This window comes from Rosa chinensis, chromosome 4, assembly GCF_002994745.2.
Source record: "Rosa chinensis cultivar Old Blush chromosome 4, RchiOBHm-V2, whole genome shotgun sequence".
NCBI lineage: Eukaryota > Viridiplantae > Streptophyta > Magnoliopsida > Rosales > Rosaceae > Rosa > Rosa chinensis.
Genome location: NC_037091.1, coordinates 11,884,538 through 11,903,987, shown reverse-complemented (window position 1 = coordinate 11,903,987; position 19,450 = coordinate 11,884,538). Strand labels below are relative to the sequence as shown.

The 19,450-nt window shown below is 35.6% G+C and overlaps 1 pseudogene; it reads right to left on the bottom strand.

Annotated features, from left to right (window-relative positions):
• Positions 1-2,693: 2,693 nt before the first annotated feature.
• On the bottom strand, positions 2,694-5,817 carry LOC121052781 (annotated as a pseudogene).
• Positions 5,818-19,450: the final 13,633 nt, after the last annotated feature.

Here is a 19,450-nt window from a genome sequence, read left to right as displayed (position 1 = left end):
GATTTATTTTGTGCCTCACATAATACAAACTTACCAGCATCTCTGTAACGTTCCTCAACAGCAGAATAAGCATGTTCCGGCACAAGATTAAACTCCTCTGTTTCAACACATGGCTGACCATTTGGCCTGAAACCATATCAACTTCCAGTTCACTCATCTACTTCGTAGTAAAATAAATTGAGCAGAGGTTCTATATTCAGATCAATAATGCAAACACTAATCTTATATAACTTGCCACGCTCAGAAATTGGAGTCTGCCACCCTGCCTAGATTATAAACCCCTTTTAACATGAATCTCAGAAAGAAAGAACTAAAGTTCAAATATAAGACAGATAACACTATAACAGTAATATCATCTGGGGGAAGTCTAAGGTGTGTTGATGTTTGTCATACATCAACTTTTTAATAAATATATATTAAATTAAATTAGTTGGTGAAACCTATTGTACAGGTCAACAGGTTATCCACTTATAATTTGACATGTGTATTTTTTTTATAAAAAATTACCATTCTAAGTACTCATTAATTATTTTATACGTAAATCATTCAAAATTTTGTAATAAACATCGTAAATATAGTAATTACTTCAATTACAACTATAAGTATCACTAAATACGTAAAATGTGGTGGTTTGTTGTAAAGTATCTCATCGATGATATAATTTACAAAAAAAAGGACTCTAGTTACACAAAGAACAACTGGATTATAAAAATAAGAACTTGAGAAGTTTTAGGTCTAATATGATTATTTACCACATCGACAAAACATTTGTTGTAACATTGGTAAAGTGATTGTTTGTTTTCTAAATAGAATCATATTTCAAGTAATTATCATAAAAACGACCAGAATTACCACTTTACACCTCAATTGTTGTCATTTATAGTAAAATGGGTTGTCAAACGAGTAATTATCTCATGGATGATGAGATTTACACAAGAAAAGTATTAGTTACAAAATAGAGAACTTTATTACACAATTAAGGACTCGCGCCTCATTTACTGTATATACATAAAGTTTTACCACTTTAACAGCAATTGGTTGTCACATTAGTAAAATGGTTCTCAAACTTGTAATATAAAAAATTACCATAAATAAGAGCTTGATTACTACTTCTACAACAATTTATTGTCTCATTAGTAAAATGATTCTCAAACTTGTAATTTTGAAGAATTACCACAAATACAACCTTGATTACTACTTTATACCTCAATTGTCGTAAAATCAGGAAAAAAACGTCGTCAAATAAGTAAATAACTCCTAAAGGACAGTACTTACAAAATAGACAACCTCATTACAGCATAAAGGACTCACCGCAAATTTACTTAAATATATGAAGTTTTACCAGTATAGCAACACATTCGTTGTTTTATTAGTAAAGTGGTTCTGAAAACTTGTAATAGTGAAGTATTAACACTTATTACAACTAAATTACCACATTTTACCACAATTTGTTGTTTTATTGGTAAAACGGTTCTGAAACTTGTAATAGTAAAATATTAACACTAATTACAACTTGATTACCACTTTTTACCATAATTCGTTCTGTCATCAATTTTATGACTTAGGTTTCCTTTCCCTTTCTTTCATCTTCCTTCTTCTTCCATAGTTGAAATTCTGTAAACCCTAACCCCTCAACCTAACCCTAAACTCTAAATTTTCCAAAATTTTCTGAAATCGTAAACCCTAACCCCTAAAATTTTATATATTCATTATTAAGATCCTCCTCGGTGAGATATTCCCACCTAGATAAGATATCTGCTCCTTGACAAGATATTTCTTCATCGACAAGATATCTGCTCCTTGATAAGATATTTCTTCCTTGATGAGATATCTCTTTCCCAACGACATCTCTTCCTCAACAAGATATCTCTTCCCAACGACATATCCCCTCCTCGACAAGACTTCCTCGAAAGATATTTGCTTCTTGATAAGATATTTGTTCCTCAACGATATATCTCCTTCCCGACGACATATCTTCTCCTCGCCAAGATATCTGCTTCTGGACAACATATCTCCTCCTCAACAAGATATCTTGTCCTGTTTTTCACGATTGAGTTCTTTCATTGCACAGAAAGCTGACCAAGTGGCTACTAGTTTTGTCTACATAGTTCACTTGTACATTGCATTACGATATATAGTTTAGACTTCTACTACAAAATTCATCTAATTTCGTCTATATTTCATCTAATTTGGTGTAAAAAATTTAACCAAATTTTCGAAAATCCACTGATATAACACTAATTCATCGAAGTATATTACCAAATTTTCCAATTGAGCCATCGTTTTCCTTCTAAATACTTCTAGGTGAGCCACGTTTTTAGTACCACGTACATCACCGCTTATGTGGTAGCTAACGTAGCACACAAAACCTAACCTATTCATTGATGAAATTCTCTTATAGGTTAGGCCTTGGTGCTACATCAGCTTCATTGTTAAAACTCAAAAGTTTCATTTGGCCAGTATGTAAATTGTCACCAAGATAGTTGTACGTCTATCCCAACTCCAAAAATGACATATGCACGGGAAACCTTGGTAGCAGGGTAAAAACTCAACTTCATAAGTTTATTTGGAAGCATTATATTTTGAAGAAGCACAAATACAGTCCAGGAGTAATTTTTAGCATACAAGATGTTCAAGTTACTAATGATGTAAACAGATGACATGTCTCATAAGCATTCATGTAAACTGTCTCTCTAGATCTGTCCCAAAATGACATCTCCACCAGAGACCTTGATGGCTGATGGGGCTTCCTTATCATTTAGAAGGGGTCAACTACATATGCCAACCATCTGCAGAAAGAGAGCAACAATGTCTTCAAGACTGACAAACTTCTGGATATAGTAAATCACAAATAGACTACAATAAAACTGACCGAGGGTGGCTCTATCCCATTAATAGTAGGGAAAAGAGGATAAGGAGGGAATTTTTCAATAAATTATGGATAGAACGATTCCAAGACCATCTAATGCAACCAAGTTCTAACAACAACCGAACCGGACAAGTGATTTTACCTCTGAGAGCGGGGTCCAAGCAAAGCAACAGAGAGATCTTTATCCAACTCCAAGCTTTTGTGGAAGCTCCCATGAAAGTCCCCATAGAACTCAATCTATTAACGAAAGATTCAACGAAGTCAAACGATGCTGCTCTAGTTTAAACGGAAACAACAAATTAACTCATGCATCATAGGAAAAATTGAATCGCACCATTGCTACACTTTGGAAGAGTTGTGCGTCATGTACAAGTTATGTTATTTCCTTAATTTACTTTACAGTGACGAACAAAATTTGAAACATGAACTGAAACTATGAACACGCAAAAGCTAATAACTTTAGGACTCAAGTTACCTTCAAGAGTGACCGGTAATATAATTCAATACCCTGCAAAATACCTTTTTTTTTTTAGAATGTGCAAAATAAGATTTTGGAACTTTGTATGGAAGGAAAAATTGAATCACACTATTGCTACACTTTGAATTGCTCATTATGAACGAGTTACCTTATTTCCTAAGTACTTAACACAAATTTAAAAAAAAAAAATTAATTATAAAAAGGATTAAATTCAGATTACCCCCCTAAGGTTTGGGGGTAATTTCATGTTAGTCCCTGTTCTTTCAATTTAATCAGTTTACCCCCCAAGCTTTCCAATTTCAATCAACCGTGTCCAATTTCTATTATTCCGTCCAATTTGGACCGTTAAGTCTGACTTTTGAGGGCTAAAATTGTCATTTCAAGACAAAAAAAAAATGAATTTTTTTATTTTTTATTTTTTTTTTTAATTTCTGTTTTTTCTTTTATTATTATTTTTTTTTTCATTTTAAATTTTCATTTCAAGACAAAAAAAACTATAAAAAAAAGGAATTTTTTTTCTTTTTTTCTTTTTTTATTTTATTTTTCATTAAAAAATTTTTTATATATATAAATTTTGTCTTCAACCAATACACCACAAGTTATGATAGGTTTTTAAAAAAAAAAAAAAAAAATACTCTAGGTGGTTGAAAGTCTCTCGCTGATTTACGATATTTATGATATATCTCCGATAAAGAGAAGAATTTTAGGATATATCCCCAATAAAATGAAGAAATGTTTGTGTAAAATTATTTTTTACAGATATTTACAGATAAAGTGTAAAATCGTGAAGAAATATCTGTGTAAAATCATTTTTTACAGATATTTATAAATAAAGTGTAAAATCGTTTTTTACAGATATTTCTTCACTTTATTGAGGATATCTCTTAAAATTCTTCATTTTATCAGAGATATATCACAAATATCGTAGATCAGCGAGCGGCTTTCAACCACCTAGAGTATCTTTTTGTTCTTATAAACCTATTATAACTTGTGGTATATAGGTTGAAGACAAAATAAAAAAAATAAATAAAAAAAAAACAGAAGAAAAAAATATTTAAAAAAAAAAAAAAAAAAAACTCTTTTTTTTTAATAGTTTTTTTTTTGTCTCGAAATGACCATTTTAGCCCTAAAAAATCAGATTAAACGTCCAAATTGGATGGAATGGACACAGTTGAGAAGAATTGACAAGTTTGGGGGGTAAACTGATTAAATTGAAAGGACAGGGACTAACATGAAATTACCCCCAAACCTCAGGGGGGGGTAAACTGAATTTAATCCTTATAAAAAAGTACACATAGAGGAAAGCTAATCCTCTAGAACTCATTCAATCTCAAGTCTTCCTCGTAATATAATTCTCACTACAATGCAAAATACGAGTTTGAAATTGAATGATCCAATAGTGGCTACACTTGTACAGTAAATAATACAGACATCAACTTAACTACTTTTCCAACTAAAATAAACAGTGAATAAAGAGTATAAGGGAATTCATATTAGTACAAAAGAAGCATAGGATTGCAAATTGAGAAAACATATTTATCTCTGCAAATCAGAAGAGATGGAACGACAGTTAAATATTCACTTACGGAATCTTTAGCTTGAAGTATCTGCCCATCTATTCAAAACAAACGGATCATTAACCGCTACACAAATCACATAATCAATCCCCTTATATAGCCTTAAACTTATCAATGTTGTTCTTGTAACTAGGCACATGCTGCTGGAAACAAAAGTCCGTATACGCACCCTGACATACACAAATAACAATACCCATTTATATAAATCCCTTGCTAACTTAAAACACTTACCGATTCAATGTTTCTCATTCATGTTCATCTAATATTTCATTTTCTCACTAAACCTCACGAAAAACATAAACCATTACACTAGAGTAGAGTAGAGTAGAGTAGAGAGAGAGAGAGAGCAACTTACAGGGAGGCCAAAGTTGATGACTTTCTTGTCCTGAAAACACAAAATTCACCAAAATTGAGTACCCAAAATGATGAGAATTACATGTAAAGAAAGTTAATGGAGAAGAAAGACAAAAGGGACGACCTTGAAAAATGTCTTTGAAAGGAGTGGTGGCGAACTTGGAGGAGACGCCGTTGTCCCAACTCTGAGCTTTCTGGAGGGAAACATCCAGTATGGCGGAGACTAGCTCCGTCCCGACTGTGACCACCGCGTAGGCTCGTGAGGAGGCTCCGATTGGATGATTTCTGACGGCCAATTTAGGGTTTTTCCCAAGCAAATACGTAAATTTGTTGCAGAACAAAAACTGAACGGCTTTTCTCAGCGCACTTCCTCCTCCCTCTGTCTTCTCCTATTCAATTCAGGGTTTTCTGAAAGTCGCTCAAAGTTTATTAGTACTATGATATTGAGAATTTAGTTAAAAATAAAAAAGATTATACAGGTTAACGGATGAGCAGGTTACCACAATCAAATATTCTAGATCGTTAGATTTATTCCACATTTTAATTATATCCAATGGCTTAAAATATTCAAAAAAGTTAGTGTATGTCATACATTAACATACACTAGAATTTTCCTATCATCTGATCAGCATCAGATAAGATAGATAGTATATCCATCCAATTGGTTTTGGGTAACCCAACTAAATGTACTATACTATACGTACTTAATCTCAGAAATTCTTCCTTCGATACAATACATAAGAATTGCATCCAACACATTCAAAATTTACCGATCTAGTTCAGTAAACAATAAGCCATTTGAAGTAGTGGTATTTGTAGTGATCAATAACTCTCATGTGTGCCATATACTTGTTAACTTGTATCGGAACCTACATAGAAGAGGAAAAGGCTAGTCGATTACTAAACTGTAAATTATTAGTTCACTGCATACCAAGACTGACAAAGTAAAAGCACCTTCAGAAAGGTTTACAACTACTAGTAAGTCCTCACAGTGAATGAGTCTAGTCTATTGAAGAACTGTTAATTAACAGAACCACTGATAAGGTTTAAAAATAAAAACAAAAGAAACGTAAAATCCACAGAGATAAAGTAACACTTGAACAAATCATTGGCACTCCTGCAATATTCGCGTACACGAGAACAGACATATTAAAGAGACTGCTGTTACTTTACTTCAAGCTTCTCATTTACCTTCTATTTTTTGGTATCACGCGTTTGCAATTGCTACCTATGTCATCAACAGAATGCCAACCCCAGCCTTGAAGATGAAGTCTCCCTTTGAACAGTTATACAAGAGTACTCCCTCTCTAGAAATACTCAGAGTCTTTGGATGTGCATGCTATCTACTGTTGAGTTCTCATAACAACAACAAGCTTCAACCCAAGACAGTAAAATGCATTTTTATTAGATTTGCAGCAGGTTACAAAGGCTATATTTGTTACAATCCAACTAGCAAGAAGTGCATCATCTCCAGACATGTGTTCTTTGAAGAAAATAATTTTCCATATGCAGCCAAGATCTCAACATACAGGCCAATCTACTTCATCAACACCTTCAATCAGCTCATGCTCAACACTTACTCAGTCTCTTCATCATCAGCACCAACCTACACTTGTCCAAAACATCATCACAACAACTCAGGTATCTTTTGCTACTGAGAATTCTTCTGCAAATAATGATACTCCATTACCTGAGACTACACATAATGTACCTGTTGATTCTATATCTGCTCCATTAGTACAGTCTGTATCACCTAGTTCATCAAATCATTCTTCACATAATCTACCATCATCTGTTCAGACTTTGCATTCCCCTTTTAGTCATGATCATCATACTGTCATTAACTTTGGAGAAGCCTCTGGGACTGTCACACTTGACACTCACCCAAGAAATGGTACCATCTCAGTCGTTTTAGATTGTGATCACACTAGAACAACAGCTCAAGTTTCATAAACTAACATCCTGCATCCAGTTCAAGGACTTACTAACACAACAGTTAATGATCACACAATGCTCACAAGAAGCAAAAGAGGAATACTGAAGAAGAAATGTTTTCTTTCTGTGCTTCAAGACAAGTCTACTGATCTATCTACTGTCGAACCACACAATTATAAAATTGCTCTTACAAATCCTATCTGGAAGAATGCCATGAAAGAAGAGTATGATGCTCTTATGAAGTAGCAGACTTGGAGTCTTGTCTCATTACCCTCTGATAAGAATTTAGTCTCTTGCAAATGGATTTTTAAGATAAAAAAGAATGTTGATGGTTCAGTGGCTAGGCATATAGCCAGGCTAGTTGCTAGGGGATTCTCACAAGAGTATGGAGTAGACTATGATGAAACCTTCTCACCTGTTGTGAGGCACACTACTGTGAGACTTGTACTTAGTTTAGCTGCCTACTTAGGCTGGAAACTTCACCAAATGGATGTCAAAAATGCCTTTCTTCATGGCATTCTCAACGAAGAAGTCTATATGGTTCGGCTTAGTGGTTTTGAAGATGCAGCTTATCCTCATCATGTCTGTAAACTTCACAAATCACTTTATGGTCTCAAGCAAGCTCCAAGAGCCTGGAATGAACGTTTCACTCAATTTCTGCCTTCTCTAGGTTTTGTTTGCTCTTATGCTGATCCATCCCTTTTTGTTAAAATCACTGGCAGCTCCATGGTATATCTTCTACTCTATGTTGATGATATTAGTATAACAGGTAATAGTGAAGTAATTATCTCAGAGATTAAGCAAAACCTTCAATTTAGAGTTTGATCTGAAAGACCTTGGTGATCTGCATTGTTTTCTGGGGTTGGAAATTGAGTACAAGGATGGTGGCTTATTTGTCTCTCAGCAAAAGTATGCAAATGAACTCATACACAAAGCAGGTCTTGATGATTGTCATACTCACTTAACTCCTTGTCAGTCTGGTGTCAAGTAATACAAAGATGGTGGCACTCCTTTAAGTGCATCTGATATCCCTCATTTTCAAAGTCTTGTTGGCTGCTTGCAATACCTTACATTTAGAAGGCCTGATATTGCTTATAGTGTCAATTTCTTCATTCTCCCACAAACTCTCATCTTCATGCTGTAAAAAGAATCCTCAGATATATCAAAGGCATTGTTGATCATGGCATTTATCTCAGGAAGGGTGATTCTTCAAATCCTAAGTTTCATCTTCATGCTTTCTATGATGCAGATTGGGTCGGTGATCCCAATGACAAAAAATCCACTACAGGCTTTGTCATCCTTCTTAATTAGTCTCCTATCTCATGGTGTAGTAAGAAACAAACTGTTGTTTCAAGGTCTTCCACAGAAGCAGAATACATAAGCATGGCAGACACATCTTCTGAACTACTTTGGTTGCAACATTTGTTCGAGGATCTTCATTTATGGTTAGATAGTGTTCCCACGCTTCATTGTGATAATATCTCTGCCTTAGCCCTTGCTACCAATCCAGTTTATCACTCCAAGCTTAAACACATTGAGGTTGATGTTCATTTCACTAGAGAACAAGTCAAGGCTGGTACTATTCGATTACAGTTTGTTACATCTCACGAGCAGTTGGCTGATTTGTTCACTAAGGGCCTCTATTCTCCGCAACATGTTTATCTCTGTTCCAGCTTGATGTTAGCATCCTCCCAACAGTCATCTCCATTAGTTTCTAGTTATTTCTTAGCTTTATTAGCTTAATTAGAGTTAATTAAGGTTAATTAGTTATCTGCATGCTTAACTCGTAATGTTGTCCAGCTGTGCTACACGTGGCATGTTCTCCTACAAACTGGAAATGTATATAAATAGCTCACCACCTACTGTAACAGTTTAAGACATTTTTCCCAAAGTTGGTTAGTAAAAAAATCTCATTCTCTCTCTCTCTGTCTCTCTCTCTCTCTCTCTCTCTCTCACTTCCTCTAAGCTCAGCTAACAATTTCCATGACCACCGTCCGACCAACAAGTCACAACTAATGATGAGTTAGCTCACAGAATTGAGTTGACTCCATGCGATCTGTAACTCATCAAACTCGATTACATTGAAACGGCGCTTCTTTTCAATAAACCAGCAGAGAAAGAACAAAGCGGCAACCTGGTTCAACACCTAAAAGCCAATTGCCAACCGCTTAGCAGCGATGGAAAATGAAGATAACACCACTTGTGTTTTCATCAGTTGTTATGGCTGAGGAGCCAAGTAATTTGTCCATGCAGTTGTTCATGGTGTAAGAGTGGCCGACGTCCTCGGCCCTATTTACACTACTGAAGACATGGTCAATAGCCTCTTCCCCATGATGGGGATTGTGAATGACCAAGGCATTTCGAAACCATTGCTTGCAGTGTGCAAGTAACTGAGCTAGTTGATGGCATCTTCAGTGCAACATAAACCACTCAGTTGTGGATGCATGGTATGTCTTTCTGGCATTTCTTTAACACATGGTCTGAAATCTCTTGTTCTGGCTCCGATTTAAAATTTCTCAACCTCCTCCCACTTTCAGCCCCGGCCAGTTTCTTGATATGGCCTAGTTGATCTCCTAGTTCATATACCCTTTTCCAACAACGAGATATTCATTGGCAACAATAATAAGCATCTTACTCCAATGCTATTTTCTGATTCTTTAAGAATATGATTATTTCATTTTCCCAAAGAAAAAGTTGCACAACTCAAAGCAAAGCCCAATGCATGCTGAGATGGCCACTAACAACATTTCGTCCCTCCAGGCAATCATGACACATATTTGGCCAGTCGCAATACGTAGCATGCATTTCGATCTAAACCCTAATCAGGAGGCTACTTTTTGGTTACGGCAGGGATGAGGGAGAGACTGAAGCCACCATTGCCGAACGAATAATTTGGGAACGCAATTTTAGGGGTTACTGTGACGTCCACTGCGGGTGAGGTTCTACACAATGGACTATGCTGGGCGGCTTTGCATATAAACAAAGTGATTACTTCCCTGACAGTTGAAAAGGTGAGGGAAAATTGAAAACGAGGAGAATGTTGGAAAATTTGGTCGATGGATGCTACTACCGTCACCAGATTTCACCTCCTACAAGATCTCAAAAATACAATATATTAGTAACAAATAATAATCATAATATTATTGTCATAATAGATTAAATAACAAGGATTATAGAACTTATCTCTTGGATTTATAGGCTTCCGAATGACACATTACTAGAAAAGAGTTTAAGGTTGAGGCGTGTAAACACTGCCCTTAAGAGTAGATATCGCCCCTCGGAGACAATGTCTCGGTGTAGCAGGTTTGTGGTGCCCTACCCTTCAAGGTACAACAACCTCGATCCTTGTAGGTGTACATTCACAATACTCGGATCGTATCGAACAGCTTGAAACTTTCTTTTGATGGAATAGATAAATTAAAGGAAACACATGAGTACTTTGAGCTCGGAAAGGAAACAAAGGAGATTGAATTTCTTGTTGTCTATTTTGATTTGGAAAGCTAGAGATTATATAGGGCAAGGATGATTAATGCAATAACAATTTGACAATAGCAATTAAGCTTTGTAACTTATGTAACAGAAATGAATATAATGACATTGATTAGGAAAAATCAAAACCAAAGGTATCAAATAAGGAATGAACCCTAATATAATTGTAGAGTTAACCAAATGAATAATCCAAACCGATGAAATCTTTGTAATAATCATAATCAAGGAGAGTTAATGACACAAAAAGAATTAATGACTATTACTATATGCAAATAACGGTTCAAATGAGGTTTTAAAAATGGGTCCTTGACCAAAAGCACCAAAATTGACCAAAATTATCCCACTTACCCCAGCAACAAATTTTTATTCCCACTTATCCTGTTTAAAGAAAATGACAGTTATGCTCTTCACTTAATTAATTAATTACATCTGCCTCAATGTCTCTCTCCTCTCTCCATGATCTGAACTCTCTCTCTCTCTCTCTCTCTCTCTCTCTCTCTCTCTCTCTCTCTCTCTCTCTCTCTCTCTCTCTCTCTCTCTCTCTCTCTCTCTCTCTCTCTCGCGTTTCCTCAGCAACCTTTTCATGCGACGATCGCTGACAATGGGGATTGGGAGGAGTTGGAGTGGATGGAGGTATGTGGTCAAGGACGAAGTGGCGCTTGGATTGGATGCTAGATTTTCTTTTGAGGCGGAGGCGGAGGCTGAGGTCGGTGAGGACTTTCTGGGGAACACTGTGGATGAAGAGGAAGGTGACGACGACGACGAGGACTAGTTCGATTTGGAGAAGAATGTCATCACTACCAGAAAAAAGGTCTTTTACGGCCCACAATGCACGCCGTAAATGACATTTTACAGCCCACAAATGCAGGCCGTAAATGGGTATGCCGTAAATGACAATTACTATTTACGACTCACATAAAATGCGCCGTAAATGAGTCACAATATGTGCCATAAAAGAGGATTACATTTACGGCACACATTTCATGCACGCCGTAAATGATGTTTAAGAAATTAAAAAAAAAAAATATATCTGAAAGGTCATAATTTCCATATTTTTGTTATTAAATAAACCTCATTTAAATTATATATTTATTGCACATCAAATAAAATTTGCTTACAACCAAAGAAAAATCCATCGCAAGCAAAACCAAACCTACACCACTACTTTACATTCATTCTCTCATCCACTCTACAAGATAAGCAGCTACTACACCAATTGAAAGACAGACTTATTTGAACCATCTTCTTGTGTCCGAGCTGCTTATTTGAGTTGCTGTACAACTTTTTGTGATTACCTGCAACACAAAATCAACATTCAATGTGGTATTCACATTGACATGCAAGTGTTCATCACACAGCAAAATCATCCTAACAAGAGGACAACCTTGATACATAAAAAGCTATTATCTTAGATAACCTGCCTTATAAAAATCATCCAAACTACTGAGCTATACAAATCCCAGTAAACTACTGAGCTATACAAATCACAAATGTATCATCAAGCTTCAAGTATCAATGAAATAATGAGAGAAGGGAAATTCGCAACATACCTTAACAAGTACTACTACGAAATTGATCACCAGTTCCTATAACAAGAAGAAATCCCCCATAGACATTGAAGATAAGTTTACTAGCATTGCTCAAAAAAGAATCAACTTTAAGTTAAAAACTTAAAAGAAGAAGATCATATATATATCAGCTCACATGAAACCTAGAATCTCAGTTTATGAAAGTTTTGCATGACTAACATTATGTCCTTCTTTCTTCCTCCATTTAGCAATGTTACCTTGACTCTACCAAGTAAAATGGTACGTTAGTAATAAACGTGAGAGACATTAAATTGCTAATTAAGATGTTAAGTAAAACTATTCCCTGCTCAGGCTTACCATTGTAGGAGACAAAGCAGGCATATCAAGGACAACATACAAAGGATCTGAAATAACAATCAACATGGTTAAAATGGTAAAGCCAAAGCCTTAAGTTTATAATAAAAAAGATATGTAACTAAATGGTAAAGCCATACCGGCAATTGAGTAATGCTTGACACCCGTCCAAGGCTGAAAATTATAACAGCATCAGCACATTGTTACACATGGATACATAACTACTATCTACTAATATACATTTCAAACACCTTGAGGTATGAAAATTTATACCAGACTCTAGTGGGCATGGACAAAGATGCAGGCCTGATCCACTTCATTGTTAGTAAAATGTCAGCACACACAAACACAGGGGATAAAAGTACTATATATGGAAGCAAGCTATAACCCAACCCAACTAGACCTATCTTGAATAAGTATTACTTGGGTGTACGAGAAACACAGTGAAAAATAGCATATGTTTAGACGAATCAGGAAGGATCTATGATGCCATTGTTGATTCTAGGATTTAAAGTTTTAATTAATGATGCTAACATGCGACCCCGACACTCCCAATATGGTAGTGGAGACAACGATAATCAAAATAACCCTCCTCTAGTTGGAAAAGGATAAACCACTATTCCTCAAATAAAAACTAAAAGCAGTATGAACAATTATCATGGTAACAAAGTAACTAGAACTCAATTTCAGAAGTGAAAGTCAACAACTACATACCCTAATACAGTAGTATCACCTCCCACAGTCAAGTTCTGCATATTGGAACTTCTACATCATCAAGCAAGAACAGAAATCACATCACAAGATCACCAAAACCCATTACCATATCATTAACAGTGAACATACATTTTACTAAACTCCCAAACAAAAAACTCCCACATAACAATTCTCAATACACAATCCCAAACCATGCTCTCTTAGCTCAAAGAACCAAGCTTGACAAAACTAAAGCCACTCTAACACACACCCGCCAATACCCAACACCCCAAAACCCAAAATTCTCATCATCCCAAGTTCAATTCAATCAAATATCCACTAACCCAGAACACAAAAATCAGTGACGGAATCAAAGACCCTTCCTTTAAAGTTGATCAAATGAGCAAATGGAATCGAGAACCATACCGAGTGAGTGATCTGGTGGACAAGGAGAGAAGGAGTGCTCAGAAAAGAGTAGGGGCGCGTGAGATCACAGGGTGTCGAAGCCGTGAGAGCACCATGTTTATTTTTCTCTATACACAGAAAGAAAAAGAAAGGCTCTTTCTTTTTTTCTTTTTCCTCTTTATATTTTTTTGGCTCAATCAAACGCAGAAACAGAAAGGATGCATATGTGAAATTTGTGATTGAATGAAGTCTGTGTATTTCATCAAACCAAACCGAAAGCAAAAGAGAAGGAACTCACCTGCTAGGAGTCGAGTTTGATAGACGGCCCGAGAGCACCGTCGGCGGACAGAAGTTGCCGAATCCTGGACGGCAAGCTTGATATGACTGTAAGATCTCCACCGCAGCTTTCTCTACTGCAAAAACTACTTCAACACCTAAAACCCAAACAAATACCACACAATTAAACCAAAACCCCCGAAATCCCAAAAAACCACCAATTTTGGAGCTTTTGATTGAAAAAGTAGATCAGGTAAATACAAACAGCGATAGATACAGAGAAAGAGGGAGAAAGAGAGAGCGGCCGGAGTACCTGAGAGAGGACGGAGAGAAAGGCGATGGATGCATACACATCCAGCGGTGGAAGCCTCGAAGTGCCGCGCAGAGCAGAGAAGAGAGACAGGGATTTGGAGAAGAAAGTGAAACCCCCGAAAGTGAAAGAGAGACGAAGAAGATAAGGGGTTTGTGTAGGTCTGGCCCTCTTCTTCTTCGCTCTAGTGGTTCTTCCTCAGATCTGAATGGAATTAAAAAAAATCAGAAACAAGCCCCAATTGAATTTGGGAGAGACATATTCACTCACCTAATGACCGGATTATTGGCTTCAGCCTTTATATCGATGGGATGGGATCGAGCGAGGATGAAGAGAAGAAGAGGAAACAAGATGAGGGATGAATGAGAGATCTGGGTTTGCGTTAGTTTTTATCTTTTCAAATGTCAAGTAGAAGGTTTGGTGGGAAATTAGAATTTAGCTAAACTGACTGAGTGGGATTCTTAAATTTTTGCTAGTCATTTACAGCGCAAGGTGAAGCAAGTCGTTAATGACTTTAGAAACACCATTTACGGCACACATGAAAAACGCGCCGTAAAAGACCAGAAAATTAAGTCTTTTACGGCACACAAAAAAAGCATGTCGTAAATATAACATGACATTTACGGCGTACATGCAAAGCACGCTGTAAAAGACCAGAAATTGAAGTCTTTTACGGCACACAAAAAAACACGCCGTAAATGACAATATTTTACGGCGCACAATTTATGCACGCCGTAATTTGCGCGTCGTAAAAGACAAGTTTTCTAGTAGTGCATCTACCATATGGGTAAACATTTTGGATCGAATCTCAGGTTTCGATCTCTGTGTGTGGGAAGTTTGAATTTGAGAAATGTGAGAATGTGGGATGTAGACTTGAGGGAGAAGAAGTAGAAGAAGGAGAAGACTGAAGAAGAGTCCGACTGTTGACTAGAATTTTATTTGGCGAGATATTTAATGAAGCAGCCTTCTGGTTGGCTGGCTCGGCTTTCACAATTTCACCTACGCAATTATTTTAATTGTCCGGTAAAGTGAGCAATAGGCTGCCAACAAGGGTTAGTTCAGTTTTCAACTTCGGATGTGTGTGTTTGTGGTTGAGTCCCGATTTAAATTTGATTTCCGTTGTTAGTGCTCCGTTAAAGGTCTACTGGTGGGGAGTGGGGACAACAAAGGGCTATTGGGGAGCAATAGAGGTCTGTTAAATGTCTATTGTGGGGCAATAGACGTTTATTGGAGGGCAATAAACGTTTTGAATTGATGTAATCTCTTCTTTTTTTCCTTTAATCAAAGTTTTATTTGTCTAAATCCATGGAGATTAGTTCCCATTTCGGCGACCGAAAGTTCTATTGGGGGGCAATATATGTTTTGAATTGTTGAAATCACCTCATTTTTTTTCTTTAATAAAAGTTTATTTGTCTAAATTTAGGGAGATTAGTTCTCATTCCGACTATCGAAAATTCTATTGGGGGGCAATAGACGTCTATTGGAGGGCAATACATGGCTGATAGTCGTCTATTGGGGGGTAGGGGCCGGCCCGGCCCGGCCCATTCATAGCGGGCTTGGGCCGGGCCGGGCCGGGCCTTGCTATATTTTTAAATAATTGCGGGCCGGGCCGGGCCGAGCTTTATTAAAAATCAAAGGATCCAAGCCCGTCCATATAAAGCGGGCCTTGCGGGCTTTTTCGGGCCGGGCCTGGCTTGGCCTTGCGGGCTTTTTTGGGCCGGGCCTTGCGGGCTTTATTTATAAATAAATATTTAAAGACACAAGTAATTTTTTTTTTAATCAAGCTTTGGAAATTCAATGGATAATGATCAAATACAACCAAAGATAACATATCTATATAACTATATTGTACCCAAAAAAATCTATATTTATATATAGATACTAATTTATTGATAAATAGATTTTTAAAGACACTAATTTTTTATAAATCTATATTTATACATCATACACTCCAAAGAGCAACCCCTATCAATTCAAAGAAAATGAAAAAACCGACCGTTGGATGAGTTTATTACAATAAATTATGAGTGTGGTAAAAAAATTTAGCCAATTTCACCATATTTTCGAATCCGATCAGATTGGTCAACTGTAGTCTCTTATATGTTTTATTGGTTGACCGATGGCGTGGCAACCGCGAAACGTGCTTATTTTTTCACATCACGTTTGTATATATTCCATTGATAGATGTGCGTGGACATAAGATAAAAAAAAATTAATTTTAATTACAAACACATTAGTCTATACCAATTTTATTCCTAAAGTTATATGACTTATACATTGCATTTAAATTGTTTAGGTTCATTCTAAAGCAACCATGAAGTGGAAAATGAATTTGGAGAAACCAACCGCTCGATGAAGAGATTGTAATGTTTTATGGTGGTTTTAGAAAATCCAGCCAATTTGGTTCTCGTTTCGAATTCGATCAACTAGGTCAAACTTAGTTACTCTTATAAACTTATATTTATATATCATACACTCCAAAGAGCAACCCCTATCAATTCAAAGAAAATGAAAAAACCGACCGTTGGATGAGTTTATTACAATAAATTATGAGTGTGGTAAAAAATTTAGCCAATTTCACCATATTTTCGAATCCGATCGGATTAGTCAACCGTAGACACTTATATGTTTTATTGGTTGACCGATGCCGTGACAACCTCGAAACGTGTTTATTTTTTCACATCATGTTTGTATATATTCCATCAATGGATGTGCGTGGACATAAGATAAAAAAAATTAATTTTAATTACAAACACATTAGTCTATACCAATTTTCCTCCTAAAGTTGTATGACATATTCATTGTATTTAAATTGTTTAGGTTCATTCTAAAACAACCATGAAGTGGAAAATGAATTCGGAGAAACCAACCGCTCGATAAAGAGATTGTAATGTTTTATGGTGGTTTTAGAAAATCCAGCCAATTTGGTTCTCGTTTCGAATTCGATCAACTAGGTCAAACCTAGTTACTCTTATAAACTTATATTTATATATCATACACTCCAAAGAGCAACCCCTATCAATTCAAAGAAAATGAAAAAACCGACCGTTGGATGAGTTTATTACAATAAATTATGAGTGTGGTAAAAAATTTAGCCAATTTCACCATATTTTCGAATCCGATCGGATTAGTCAACCGTAGACACTTATATGTTTTATTGGTTGACTAATGCCGTGACAACCTCGAAACGTGCTTATTTTTTCACATCACGTTTGTATATATTCCATCAATGGATGTGCGTGGACATAAGATAAAAAAAATTAATTTTAATTACAAACACATTAGTCTATACCAATTTTCCTCCTAAAGTTGTATGACATATTCATTGTATTTAAATTGTTTAGGTTCATTCTAAAACAACCATGAAGTGGAAAATGAATTCGGAGAAACCAACCGCTCGATAAAGAGATTGTAATGTTTTATGGTGGTTTTAGAAAATCCAGCCAATTTGGTTCTCGTTTCGAATTCGATCAACTAGGTCAAACTTAGTTACTCTTATAAACTTATATTTATATATCATACACTCCAAAGAGCAACCCCTATCAATTCAAAGAAAATGAAAAAACCAACCGTTGGATGAGTTTATTACAATAAATTATGAGTGTGGTAAAAATTTAGCCAATTTCACCATATTTTCGAATCCGATCGGATTAGTCAACTGTAGACACTTATATGTTTTATTGGTTGACCGATGCCGTGATAACCTCGAAACGTGCTTATTTTTTCACATCACGTTTGTATATATTCCATCAATGGATGTGCGTGGACATAAGATAAAAAAATTAATTTAAATTACAAACACATTGGTCTATACCAATTTTCCTCCTAAAGTTGTATGACATATTCATTGTATTTAAATTGTTTAGGTTCATTCTAAAGCAATCATGAAGTGGAAAATGAATTCAGAGAAACCAACCGCTCGATTGAGAGATTGTAATGTTTTATGGTGGTTGTAGAAAATCCAGCCAATTTGGTTATCGTTTCGAATTCGATCAACTAGGTCAAACTTAGTTACTATTATAAACCTATATTTATATATCATATACTCCAAAGAGCAACCCATATCAATTCAAAGAAAATGGAAAAACCGACCGTTGGATGAGTTTATTACAATAAATTATGAGTGTGGTACAAAATTTAGCCAATTTCACCATATTTTCGAATCCGATCGAATTGGTCAACCGATATGTAGAATATATATATATGCACATATTCTATATAGAATAATAGAAATATAAGAACTTCCACACACACACACACACACACACACACACATATATATATTTTATATATATATATATATATATATATATATATAAACACACACACACATATATATATATAAACACACACACACATATATATATATATCTATATATATATATATATATAAACACACACACACACACACACACACACACACATATATATATATACAGATTCTATCCAGAGCGGAGCTCCGCTTTGAAAATTAACGTGTGAAGTTCAAGTTTTGGGTCACTTTTCGGTCGCATATTCACATCTCGATCGTTCAGTTTTTAGGTACTAGTGTATAGATCGTCTCTGCAAATTTTCAGCCAAAATGATGATCGTTAAGGCATTGATAACTGCCTTAAAGCTAGTACGGTTCAGGTTGACAGATTTAGTCCCTCCATTGGTTTAAGCGAGTCAGATACCTTAACGATCATCAATTTGGCTGAAAATTTGCAGAGATGATCTATACACTAGTACCTAAAAACTGAACGGTCGAGATGTGGATATGCAACCGAAAAGTGACCCAAAACTCGAACTTCACACGTTAATTTCAAAGCGGAGCTCCGCTCTGGATAGGATCTGATATATATATATATATATATATAAACACACACACACACACACACACACACATATATATATATATATATCTATATATATAATTATATATATATAAACACACACACATATAATATATATATATATATATATATTTATTATGCGGTAATGCATATATATCTTTTCTATATATATATAACACACACACACACACACACACATATATATATATATAAACACACACACAAATATATATCTATGTGTGAGTGTGTGTGTATATATATATATTTATAAACACACACACACACACATATCTACACACACATATATATATATATATAAAATATTTTACGGGCTTTTACGGGCCGG